Raw genomic sequence first — 12,459 nt, forward strand, 5'->3', positions numbered from 1 at the left:
TCTCAGCAAAGTTCTAGAAATATAATTGGTGCCCCTCACCCCCCATCCCCAACAAAAAATTTCCTATAGTTTCTTTACTCTTCAGCTCTAAGGATTCACATAAAAAGACTGAGAGGTCATACTGTAAACATGTAATGTGGTGGTTGATGGAGTGGAGAAGGCCAAGTGTAAGTCTTCCCTACCTGCCGAACTCTTACTTCTAAACCAAATCTGCTAAATTATGGAGCTAGGAAAGAAAAGTTAGGAAACACAGAACAGTGGTAAGATGAGATAAATGGTATGAGAATTTATGTAGCCTATTCTAGAGTAGTCGTGTAACCTCAGTATTAGAATAAAAAAAATATATTTCTAAAACTATCCAGAGCCCTCTTGAAAGCCATTCCATTATGACTCAAACATCTTATTAGCTGTCTTTTGTTATTGGTTCCAGAAGTGTTTGGGATAGTCATTATAGTTTATTCAATGAATACTCAATTACATATATTATTAACCATTATAAATATCAGTTTGCAATTTTTTATCCCCTATATTTCTAAATGATAGTGCATATTTCTTTCAAATGCTGGCATAGTGTACAGAACACAAAAGTGTATCTATAAGACTAAACAGATTTTACATTATACCAATTAGTCTTTCTAAAATTAAATGTTAATGAATAAAACTCTTTAATAACCTTTAAACATTAATCAATTTTTAGAAAATATTACTGAAAAATAAAATAACATTAGCTAAAACTTTCAAGAAAATGCTATAATTCAATTTTTTTAATGAAATAATGACTTTCAGGTATACCTACTTCTTTTCAGTTCTTACCCATATATGCATGTACATTGTCATAAGTATAACAATACTGTAAATTTTGTTTGTTTAACTTAGCATTATATAGCATGCATTTTCCATTTTGCCATGCATGATGAGTCATTTATTTGATATATTGTGATTTAAATATTCTTCTCAATGAAATTTTATTTCAATTTTCAAATATTATAGATAATTCTTCATAAATGTAGAATTTTTGCTTGGAAAAATTCACTAATCCCTAAAGTTAAGTTGGAAGAAAAAATAATAAAATACCTATGAATAGAGTATATTTCAAATATATATGTTTGGTTTCAAGAGAATTTTTAAAATATATGAACTAAAAATAAGTTATAAATAATATGCATAGCTCTTGATATATTAAATCAAGGTATATTAATTTATTTTATGTTATATTATTACAATTTGTTTATTATGTTAAGCAACCTATTATATTAGTTTTATAACTAACATCAAAAAGTATATATTTATTATTTTGAAAAAATAATTATATAAAGCCACAAATAACTTTTTCTGATATTTAGCTGAGTTATTTAGGCTCTCTGAAACTTTGTGATTTCCTTTAAACATATGAATGGCGATGTCTACTTTGCAGAGTTTTTGTTTGTTTGTTTGCTTGTTTGTTTGTTTTAAGGATTAAGTATTTTTTAAAAAGTATAGAAAGACCCTACTCTACTGCCTAGTATGTAATATAAGATCAAGACACATTAAAAATATGGGCACAATTGAGATACTTTTATATATAGAAATCAATTATACCCTACCTTTTTCCAAATTTCACTTAACTGGTAAACAATTATTACTTTTAATCTCCCTCTGCATTTCTAAAACTTATCCGTTTTTATTTGTAGAACAACCCAGTAGTTTAGCTTTTATAAATAAGATATATTGATGTTTCAGTTCAGATATGGGTTAGTTTCCACTCTTGTTGAAGTATGAACTTTAAAAATTTAAGGCAGAAACAGGATGACTTTCTCATCTCTAAAATAATGAGAGTAATTATTATCCATAACTTTTTATCTTTTAATTTTGAAATAATTACAGATTCATAATAATAGTACAGAAATGCAAAGATAGTACAGAGATATCCCATGTAGGCTTCACCTAATTTCCCTTCATTAGTCACATTTTGCATATTATAATACAAAATAAAAATGGGAAATTGACCTAATAGTAAGATGTCATTTTCTCACGTGTAAATTGGTGTAACCACCACTAGTCAAGGTGTAGAACTCTTATATCATCTCAAAGATTTCCTTGTCCTACCTTGTTATGGTCACAGCCATCATTTCCTTGCCCACTATCCATAACTCCTGGCAACCACTAATCTGCTCTACATATCCATACTTTGTCATTTCAAAAATAGTTTATTAATCAAATCATACAGATTGAAGCCTTTTAGGATTCTGGATTATTACTCAGCATAATGCCTTTGAAATCTGTCCAAGTTGTGGCATGCATCAATAATTCATTCTTTTTTATTCCTGAGTGTATTTCATTGTGTATATATACCACAGTTTATTCACCTGTTAAAGGCCATCTGGGTTGTTTCCAGCTTTTGACTGTTATATAGTTGCTATGCACAATTGTGTGCATTTTTGTGTGGCCATAAGTTTATACATCTCTGGGATAAATACTCAGAAACACAATTACTGGTCATATGGTAAATGTATGCAGGTTTCCCAGAATGGATGTACCATTTTACATTCTCATCAGCAACTTATGAAAGATACAGTTTCTCCACATCCTTGAAAGAATTTATCACTGTCACTATTTTTTAGCTATTCTAAATAGGTATGTAGTTGTCCAGAATTAATATAGCAGGCCTAAGATGGCTATCATTATAAAGGCCTGCTTGTAAGGTTTGCTCTTGGCTGGCATTTTGGAGCTTGGATTTAGAAAGGGTTCCCATTATTCTCTGATAAGGATGGCTCACAGTACCTTTGTATCAACACTTTGTACAATTTGGTTTACATTGACCGCTTGCTCTCCTTCTGGGAGTTTGGAATGTTGATATACATTAGGCAAAGAGTGCCAACATGACCAGCTCCCAATTAAAACCCTGGGCACTGAGTCTTTAATGAACCTCCCTGATAACATTTCACCTGTCTTGTCACACCTCATTGCCAGAGGAAGTGTGTCCTGTGTGGCTACACTGGGGAAGGAGCATTGTAGACTTACACCCGATTTCCACTGGGATTCTCCCCGAGCACATTTTCCCTTTGCTGATTGTGCTTTGTTCAATTTCACTGTAGTAAATCACAGCTCTAAGTATGACTATATGCTGAGTCCTGTGAGTACTCCTAGCGAATCAGCAACCTGGGGTTGTCTTGTGAACCCCAACACAGTAGTATATAGCTCCTTAGTCTCAATTTGTTTCCCTACTGACTAGTGATATTGAACATCTCTCATGTGCTTATTTGCCATTTGTATATCATCTTTAGTAAAATGTCTCTTGTTTATTCTTTAACTGTACTGTATTTTTTGTTGCAATTGAGTTATGCAAGTTCTTTACATATTCTACATATGAGTCTCTTATCAGGTATATGGTTTGCAAATATTCCCTATCAATATGGAATTTTTCATTTCATCCTCTTAATGTGGCAAAAGTTTTAATTTTGATGAAACCCAATTTATTACTTTTCTGTTTTTGGATCATGCCTTTGAGGTATATCTAAGAACACCTTACCAAAGCCTATGACCAAGAATGTTTTCATATGTTTTCTTCTAAAAATTTTATAGTTTACCATTTTACATTTAAATCTATGATCTTTTCAGGTAATTTTTGCATAAAATGTAAGACTTACATAAGTCAATGTAGGTAGAGTGATTTATCCCACTTTATTCTCCTTTTTCAAAATTATTTTAGCTATTCTAATTCCTTTGCCTTGGAACATAACTTTTAGAATTATCCTGCCAAATCTACAAAAAGTCTTGCTGAAGATTTTGATAAGAATTGTGTTCAACCTGTATAATTGGCATCTTTGCTATATATAGTTTTCCAGTATATGGACAAATATGTCTCTCCATTTATTTATACCTTCTTTGATTTATTTTTTTAGGATTTTATAGTTTTCAATGTGTGAGTTCAAGGCATGTTCTTTTGGGTCTATACCTCAGTATTTCTCTCTTTTTTTGAATGATTGTAAATTGTATTATATTTTAAAATTTTGATATCTATATATTCACTGCTAGTATATAGAAATATAATTGATTTTTATATATTTATCTTATATGCTGAAAACTTTCTGTACCCCTAATTAGTTCTAGGAATTATTTTTGTAGATTGCTTGGGATTTTTTAAAAGCCATTATGCCATCTGCAAAGAGGGACAGTTTTATTTCTTTTTTCTGATCTGGGTTTCTTATTTTCCTTTACCTCCTGCTTTCAATTTTTTTTTCTGTGTCTTTAATTTTCAGACTTCTGACTATGATGTATCTTGGCATGGATTTCTTTAGTTTTATACTGTTTGGGGTTTGCTCAACTTCTTGAATCTGTTGGTTCATATCTTTTAAAAAATTGTTTTAAATTAAGTTATACTTGAAATACAATATTACATAAGTTTCAGGTGTATAATATAGTGATTCAATATTTTTATATTTTTTGAAATACTCACCACATTAGGTCCAATTACCATTATTGCAATACAAAGTTGTTATAAAATTATTGACTATATTTCCTGTGTGTACATTACATTCCCATAACTTTTCTTTTATCGTTTTTTTTCTTAATGAGATCTCTTTGTTATTTTTTTTAAATTTTTTATTAGGGTATAGTTGATTTACAATGCTGTGTTAGTTTCAGGTGTATGGCAAAGTGAGTCTGTTATACATATACATATACATATATCCACTCTTCTTTAGATTCTTTTCTCATATAGGCCATTACAGATTATTGAGTAGAGTTCCCTGTGTCATACAGTAGGTCCTTATTAGTTATCTATTTTATATATAGTATTGTATATGTGTCAATCCCAATCTTTCATTTGTGCCTTTTAATCCCCTTCACCAATTTCATCTGTTGTTGGTTTATGTCTTTTGCCAAATTTGGAATATTTTCAACTACTATTTCGCTGAAAAATTTTTCAGCCTCACCCTCTCTTTCTTATGAACTATTATCACATGACTGTCATGTCTTTTTCTTTGTTCCACAAGTTCCTGAGGCCCTGTTTGTTATAATTCAAGCCATTTTTTTGTCTAAGGTTAAGATGGAGTGGTTTCTATTGTTCTAATCTTCAAGTTCACTGATTCTTTTCTCTGCCCCCTCTATTCTGTTGTTAAACCCATTATTGTTGGCTCTTTGTTTTTGCTGTTACTACATTGTCTAGTTATAGAATTTATATTTGGTTCTTCTTTATATCTTTTATTTTCTTGCTGGTATTTTTTATTTCTTTGAGGATATATTTTTTATTAGTTTTAAACATTTTTATAATTGCTAGTTGAAATATTTTTATGATGGCTTTCCAATTCTTGTCAGATGATTCCGCCCTATCTGTCATGCATGCTGTTGTTGATTTCTGTTGATTGACTTTTTTTATTCAAGTTGAAATTTTCTTTGTTCCTTGTATGACAAGTGATTATCAGTTGAAAACTGTACATTTTGAGTATTATATTATGAGACTCTGTATCTTATTTAACTTTGTAATTTGTTTGTTTGTGTTAACTAGTTTTTTGACATCACTCCAGAAGGGGAAGGAGGGTAGGTATTACCTCCTTACTTCCAGGTAGTTGTGGAATTCCAAGTTCCCTTATTGGCCTCCACTGACTGGGGAGAGGGTTTCTCATTATTGGGTGAAGTTTTCAGCTGCTAATGTGCCTCTGGGAGAACCAAGATGGCCTGAAGAGGCAAGAATGCCTTGTTACTCCTCCCCACATGACTTCCACTGTCCTGTTGGAAGAGGGAGGGCTCATTAATGTTGACCAGTGATGAAAACTTGTCTCTTCATAAGGCCTTTTCTTATGCCATCCCAGTAAGGAGGGATGCCTCATTTTCACAGGGCAAGGGTGGAATACAGTCTCCCCATCTGGTCTCCATTCACACTGAGAGACAGGATGAAATTCTGGCTTCTTACTCAGGCTTTTCTGTTGTAACCCTAGTCTTGGCTCCCCACTCAGCCTTTTCTGCTGAGGTGGAGAAAGGGCCACAGTTTATTCTGTGGTGTTTGCTTGAAACAGACAGTTTTTGACTCAAATATTTCTGTCTTATTAAACTGCCCTTTTTTCCTGGTCTTTGGTTGTGGAGAGCCACATTTTGTTTGTTGTTTTTTGTTTGTTTGTTTGTTTGTTTTGTCTATGGCTATTGACATTTCTGGGTTGCTAGCTTCTCCAGCACCAAGTCTAGGGAAAATGGGACAAAATGAAAAAATTTTGTTCTCACCAATGTGTCATTCCTTGAGTCCCAAAACTCCTAGCTGGTCTGTCTTCTCTCCACATTAAAGAGTTTGTTTTCTATAAAGTATCTAGAGCTTTTAGTTCTTTCTAGTGGGAGGAATAGGATAAAAGTACCTACACTCCATCTTTCCAGAAGTGGAAATACCAAATCTATAGGATTTCAGTAAAGAGTAAACGAGATAAATTTTATCAAGTGTCTAGAACAGTAACTATTATTTAGGAACATTTAATAATTGTTAGTATCCAACTCCTATATCTGCATAAGTATTCTGAAAATTAATTGAAAGAGTAATTACATAAAATGAGAAATTAACTTTCCTTATTGAGGATATGATATATATTAAATTTACACATTAGTTAATCATCTTCTATCAAAAGTTGCATAGTTTGTCAGAAAGTGAAGATTTTTAGAATACGATCTACTAAATGAAAGTCACATTTCTTCTGTACAGCACTTGTATAGATTTAATTATTTTGAAATCTTTGGTACAAGCTCCCAATTTATATTTCTTAAGCATAATTACTAAAAAGGAATTGCATCAACTGGTCTCACTGCCCTATTGCTTTCCCATCTATCTGTTCTTGACATTTAAATGGATTTTCTGAGGATGAAAGAACATAATAAAAAAGAAAAAGAGAGAAAGTGATCAGAGAGTTAATAGAAAGAGGTCAGACTGCTGAATTCTCTCTTCCATTTAGCAGCTTGAGACCTTAGAGAGTCTACAGTTGTAGATAGTACACTTGCTAGTTAAGCTGTTCCACATTGTTTTATTCATAAATATTTATTCATAAATAAATATTATTTTATTTGTTAAAAAATTTAAAAAAAGATAGTGGATAAAGCACAATCAATTTAACAGAGTCTTTATCCCTTTTTTTCTTTATGTGTAGACTCATGAATTATTACATGTACTATCTTTTTAGGGATTTGGCAGAAACACCCCTTTACTGAGAACTTGCAAATTTTCTGTTATCTAGTTTTCTTACTGTTTCATCCCAACCCTCCTGCTTACACAGCACCTTCTCATTTTTTATGTGTGTCTTTTCACTTTTATTACATTAAATGTTACTCTTTCCAAAACCTTTTCATGGAGCTCTGTGTTCTTAGGAGGAAAAGCACAGTATAAACCTAATAAGCAAAGCCAAGTTTGAAATCCAATAAAGAAGAACCTCTAGAAATTATTAAAGACTTCACTGACAGAGAAATTACACCATGATATCCCATTTCCTCATCTTTTCACTGCAGTAGAATCAGTGAAATCAATATATCTGAAATGAACTGCATACAGTTCATTCAGAAGAATGGCTCTGGCACAAAAGTGAGCAGCTTCTAAAAATTGTCAAGACTGCTTATTCCTTGAAACAGTATGTACAGAGTTTTAGTAAGGTTGCTTTCTTTTTTAAATTTATCTAAATTGAAAAAAGTGAATGCCAGTGCTTTTGATGGGTCCACAGATAGATGCTAATGGACCCCAATATTAAAAATTGAAAATCCCATAACACAGTCACAATATTATAAAAAGGTCATGCCTGTTTCACATTTGGAACTCAGGAGCATGAGGATTAACAAGTGTTTATAAATACGGCAGGTAAACAAATAGTTTATTTGGAATTTAGTTTGGAAGCACCAGTATCTAATCTCTCAGAGAAAGAGTATAAACAACATCTAGATCAGCTGAGCACAGGAAATATAACCATCCAAGAGATAACACACAATAGTACACACAGATGGTTTAGAGACCCTTATATTTCTTCTATTCTGTCCACACTATTTGTTTAAGTTTAAGGAATAAATATATGTTAATATATACTTATTCCTAAATGTAAGTGACAAACCAAAGATAAAATCATTAAAGAATAATACACCAAACACATGCCAGGTACCACATCAGGCATTTTTGCATGCATTTCATTTACTACCCCAAATTCCCCTGCAAGTTAGGATGTAATAGCTTATTCTTGAGAGATGTTCCATCTACAGGCCTCATTAAAAATATGGCCTTAGTGCAGAGCAACTAAGCCTGTGCACCAAAACTACTGAATCTGTGCTCTAGAGCCCGCGAGCCACAACTACTGAGCCCATGTGTCACAACTACTGAAGCCCATGCACCTAGAGCCCATGCTCTGCAATAAGAGAAGCCACCGCAATGAGAAACCCACACACCACAGAGAAGAGTAGCTCCCACTTGCTGCAACTAGAGAAAGCCCGCCCACAACAATGAAGACCCGATACAGCCAAAAATAAATAAATAAAATAAATAAATAAATAAAAAATATATGGCCTTAGGTGGTCATGAGTTGTACTGGGTGATTTTCACTGTATTACACTCATTTATATGAGTTTTGTTCAGGTGTAGGCCCCTCATCCAAGATCAGTCAAAATGTGGGCTGCCAGCAGAAAAATATATTCTAGGCCAAAAAAAATTTCTTCTTATGGGAATTTCAGTGTACAAATGGAAACAATCTATCAGTGGGTAGCTGTATCAGTCAAGGTCCAGTCAGAAGAGATAACCACACCAGATATTTGAATAGAGGAAATTTAAATAGAGATTTTGTACATAGGTAACTTAAAAGGCAGGAAGAAACGTTGTTTATCACCCCTAAAGTGAAACACCTACCGCCCCTAAGACTGGAGAATAAAAGGAAGAGGTTTGAATTATTAAGACAGACGCTTAGACATGAGACCCCACAGAGCTGAAACTCTGGCTTCTGAGGAGGAGGTGTTGGCCAACGTTACTGAAGTTCCTGAAACATAATTGTCTGATACCCAGGGCAGACTTTTAAGAAGGGGGCGCTGGCCTCTGGTATTGGTGTCTCAAAGTGGGGCACGGTCAAGCTGAGCCTGCACATGTGGAGAAAACTGCAAACTTGATTCATCTCCCATAGAAAGGAACTGTGTCTTTTGAGTTAAGAGTAGCTAGGGTAATGCTCACAGAAACAAGTAGACAGAAGGCAACCAAGAAGGAGCAATTCTTTTCTTCCTCTTCTAGCCTTCCACTCTTCCAACACTCCCTATTGACAGAGGACAACAAAGAGCCAGCAAAACAGATACATGGTTTGCAGAATCCCAGCACCAGCATCACAAAGAAAATCATGAGAGGATGGGTTTGAATCTGAGAAAGAAAACCTTAATAACTATTATATTCTGTTCCTTTGGCCACTCAGCTTTCACACATGCTTTTTTTATACATATTTTAACTTCCATAAGACAACAAAGCAATTTATGTTTTCACTGAATAAGTTGCAACTATCTTTTATTTAAGTGAAGACATTCTTACACTCTGCTGAAATAAAAAGGTATAAAATTCCAACAGTTATAGTAACTGAGTCTGGGAGACTGTCACATTACCTATCTTTGATCTATGTTAATTTATCCTCAAACTCAATTACAGTCACATCTGCATATTTTATTCCCTGAATTATAAATCCCCTTACCTGAGTGGCCAATTCTGATACTGAGTTATAAATTTAACCTTCTACAAAATTTGGATAAAGTAGTGATGGGAAGAAAGAGAGAGAAGAAATTATACACATACACATGCACTCACACATACGTTCAACAAACAAGGAATAAAATATATAAATATAAATACCAATATAAATATATAAAGCAAGGAATTCCTCACTTCTGTAACTGATCTTGAGGGCATAATTGATATCTATAACTTCAGTCTTACATTATTTATTCCATTTTTCTTTTGTCTTTAAGCATAGGCTTTAGGCCACAATTGATATTTATAACTTCCTTTTTCCAGAACTTCTGTTTTCTTTGTCTTAAGCTAATCTGGTCATGTTTCTTTTCTAATGGTGGTTCTTCTAACTTTCATTCTTGAAGGCTCTAAAACCTTAGTGGTTTTTATTTTTTTCATTGCTGTATTTTTCCATTAACTTACATTTTCAGACATTAAAGTATTATGAGACGGCCCAAGGCATTCTCTAAATTCCAAATATAAATTTTCCTGCCCCCATTTTGTAGCAGCAACCAACTTCTCCCTTGGTAATCTGTGTCAGTCACCCCAGTGAGTAGAGTAACCACCTGGTTTTCCTGTTGGTTCAGTGGCATGGAAAGCAGAAAAGGGCCAGGTGAACTCTCAAGTTGCAATTGAATAGAACCAAGGCTGTACCTTTGGTGGAAACCTTCCTTCCTTGGAGGTACCTCCAACAGAGCAGAGATCAAAGTTGAGAGTGTGAAAAATAAAAACTCTGTGATTTAAGCTATTTTAGTAGCAAGAGTCGTTCCCACTTCCTCTCTTTGATTCCCAGGACTGTGTACTCTGGATATAGGAGAGAGCAAATATGTTGGTCAGTGATTAAAACATATGCTGTGCCCTAAAATATAAAACCCCACTCTTTCAAATGTTTGTGATTTTCCCCCTAAATTGGCAGGCCTTTCCATCAGTGGATTAGGACAGCTGCTGCTAAGACCAATGAATTCCATGAGCAAAAGCCCTTTACTGCTCTTATTTTGCTATGAAATAAGTTTCTTGACCAGTATCAGTGTTGTACAAAATGTCATAATGATGTATAGGCTATAATATAAATCTTTGGATGGTGATGTTGGCAGAAGCACTAAGGGCAGAGAAGGCAAATCCATATCCAGAATACATGTCTATTCTAGTGAGGACAAATCTCTGTCCCCTCCTTGATGTAAGTGGTCCAATGTGATAAACCTGCCATCAAGTGGTTGTTTGGTCACCTCAGAGAATCGTTCCATTCCAGAGTTCATTGTTGGTCTCTGCTGTTGCCAGGTAAGGAACTCAGCAGTAGCTGGGTAGTTTAACATTGGAGAAGGACATACATGTGGATAAGTCCTATAAATAGTCTCCATCCCTGCCATTGTGGCTACCATGGATGCATTGAGCAAGAATTTCATGGCTGAAAAAGAGGCTGACTAAAGTCCATAGAATGTATCATTTTGTCAACCTAAATAACTCTTCTGCAGTGGATGAATTTTGGGGAACATTCAAATAGGACATAATTATTTTCAGACTCTGTACCCACTCTGACAGATCCATCCATACATCTCTTACCCAGGCTTCACAGTCACCAGTTTTTCAATCCTGTTCTTTTTGAGTTCCTATCTATCCAGGAGAATCATTAGCATCTACCTGTGAATTAATGTCGACTTGGTCTTTTGGCCATCATTTGGCCTAGACAAAGTAAACAGCCAAATATTACACATGGAGTTCTGAACACTAGAATATTTTCCTTCCAGCTTTTCTTTATGGCCACCTCTGAGTAAAGCTATAATGACTGGTCGGTTAATTAGGCCTGGATGTTTTATTCTTTAGACAATTGTTCATAGGCAATTTCCAAAAGAGCCATAGGTACAAACTGAGAAAAAGAGGCACTATAAAAGAAATTATCATCAAAGAAGTTTGAGCCATATACTCATTCAATTTATGTGTGCTTCCCAGAACTTCTCAAGCTCTAGTTTTTATACATCCTCTTGCTGATTGATTGCTGCTACAAGTGCCCAAACTTATTGGTCACTCAGATAACATCATTTTGTAATAAGAAGCATAGGTAAATAGTCATTTCTCCCATAGTTAAGTGTTCAGTGTCTTTTAGGGCTCAGTAGCAAGCAAGGAAGTGTGTCTCAAAGGGGTAAATAGCTGTTTGCAAAGGAGAGCAAGGATTTCTCAAAAACACCACAGAACTTCACTGTGATTCTTCTATTAGTCTTGCTAGGTGTCTCATACAACATCCCTAGTTGCCACAGACAATTTGAAAAATATTGGATCTTTTATTCATAAGGCAAAGTGGAAGAGTAGCTGGGGCTTCAACTTAGAATTTCTGCTAAGACATTTCTTGCTCTGGTTCTCACTAAAAGCTGGCAGACTTATAGGTTACCTTAGGTATATGATGCTCCCAAACCCAAAAGGCCCATCAAATATTGAGGTTTTTTCTGATGGTTCTTTTCCTGAAGCTTGCCTTTCAATGTGAAGGAAATTTCATTACATGTTCCAGATCTTTGTATTCTTAGAAACTTCCTTGAGTTAGCAGGCCCCTGAGTATTCTTGGGGTTTCTATACCATCGTCTGTGTCACACAGATCTTTCTAAGGAATCTAAAGTTCTTGTTACTTCCTGTTCACAAAGTCCAATAAGTCATAATGTTAGTGGAACGATGTGATGTGACATGGAGTATCCAACTTATTAAGATCTTTTGTGGGCTATGTTATGGCAGTGAACAAAAGAGTTGATATAGTCCTGAGGCAAAATATCCAAAACTATACTGTCGGCCCCACT

At 34.3% G+C, this 12,459-nt stretch overlaps 2 long non-coding RNA genes across 3 annotated transcripts in view; one reads left to right on the forward strand and one right to left on the reverse strand.

Moving 5' to 3' along the window:
• LOC141278493 (uncharacterized) overlaps positions 1-12,459 on the forward strand; it is a 341,470-nt gene that overhangs the window by 113,614 nt on the left and 215,397 nt on the right. The window lies entirely within an intron of this gene.
• Positions 1-12,459, reverse strand: part of LOC141278494 (uncharacterized) — an 84,951-nt gene that overhangs the window by 41,286 nt on the left and 31,206 nt on the right. The window lies entirely within an intron of this gene.

Source organism: Tursiops truncatus, chromosome 4 (genome assembly GCF_011762595.2).
Source record: "Tursiops truncatus isolate mTurTru1 chromosome 4, mTurTru1.mat.Y, whole genome shotgun sequence".
Taxonomy (NCBI): domain Eukaryota; kingdom Metazoa; phylum Chordata; class Mammalia; order Artiodactyla; family Delphinidae; genus Tursiops; species Tursiops truncatus.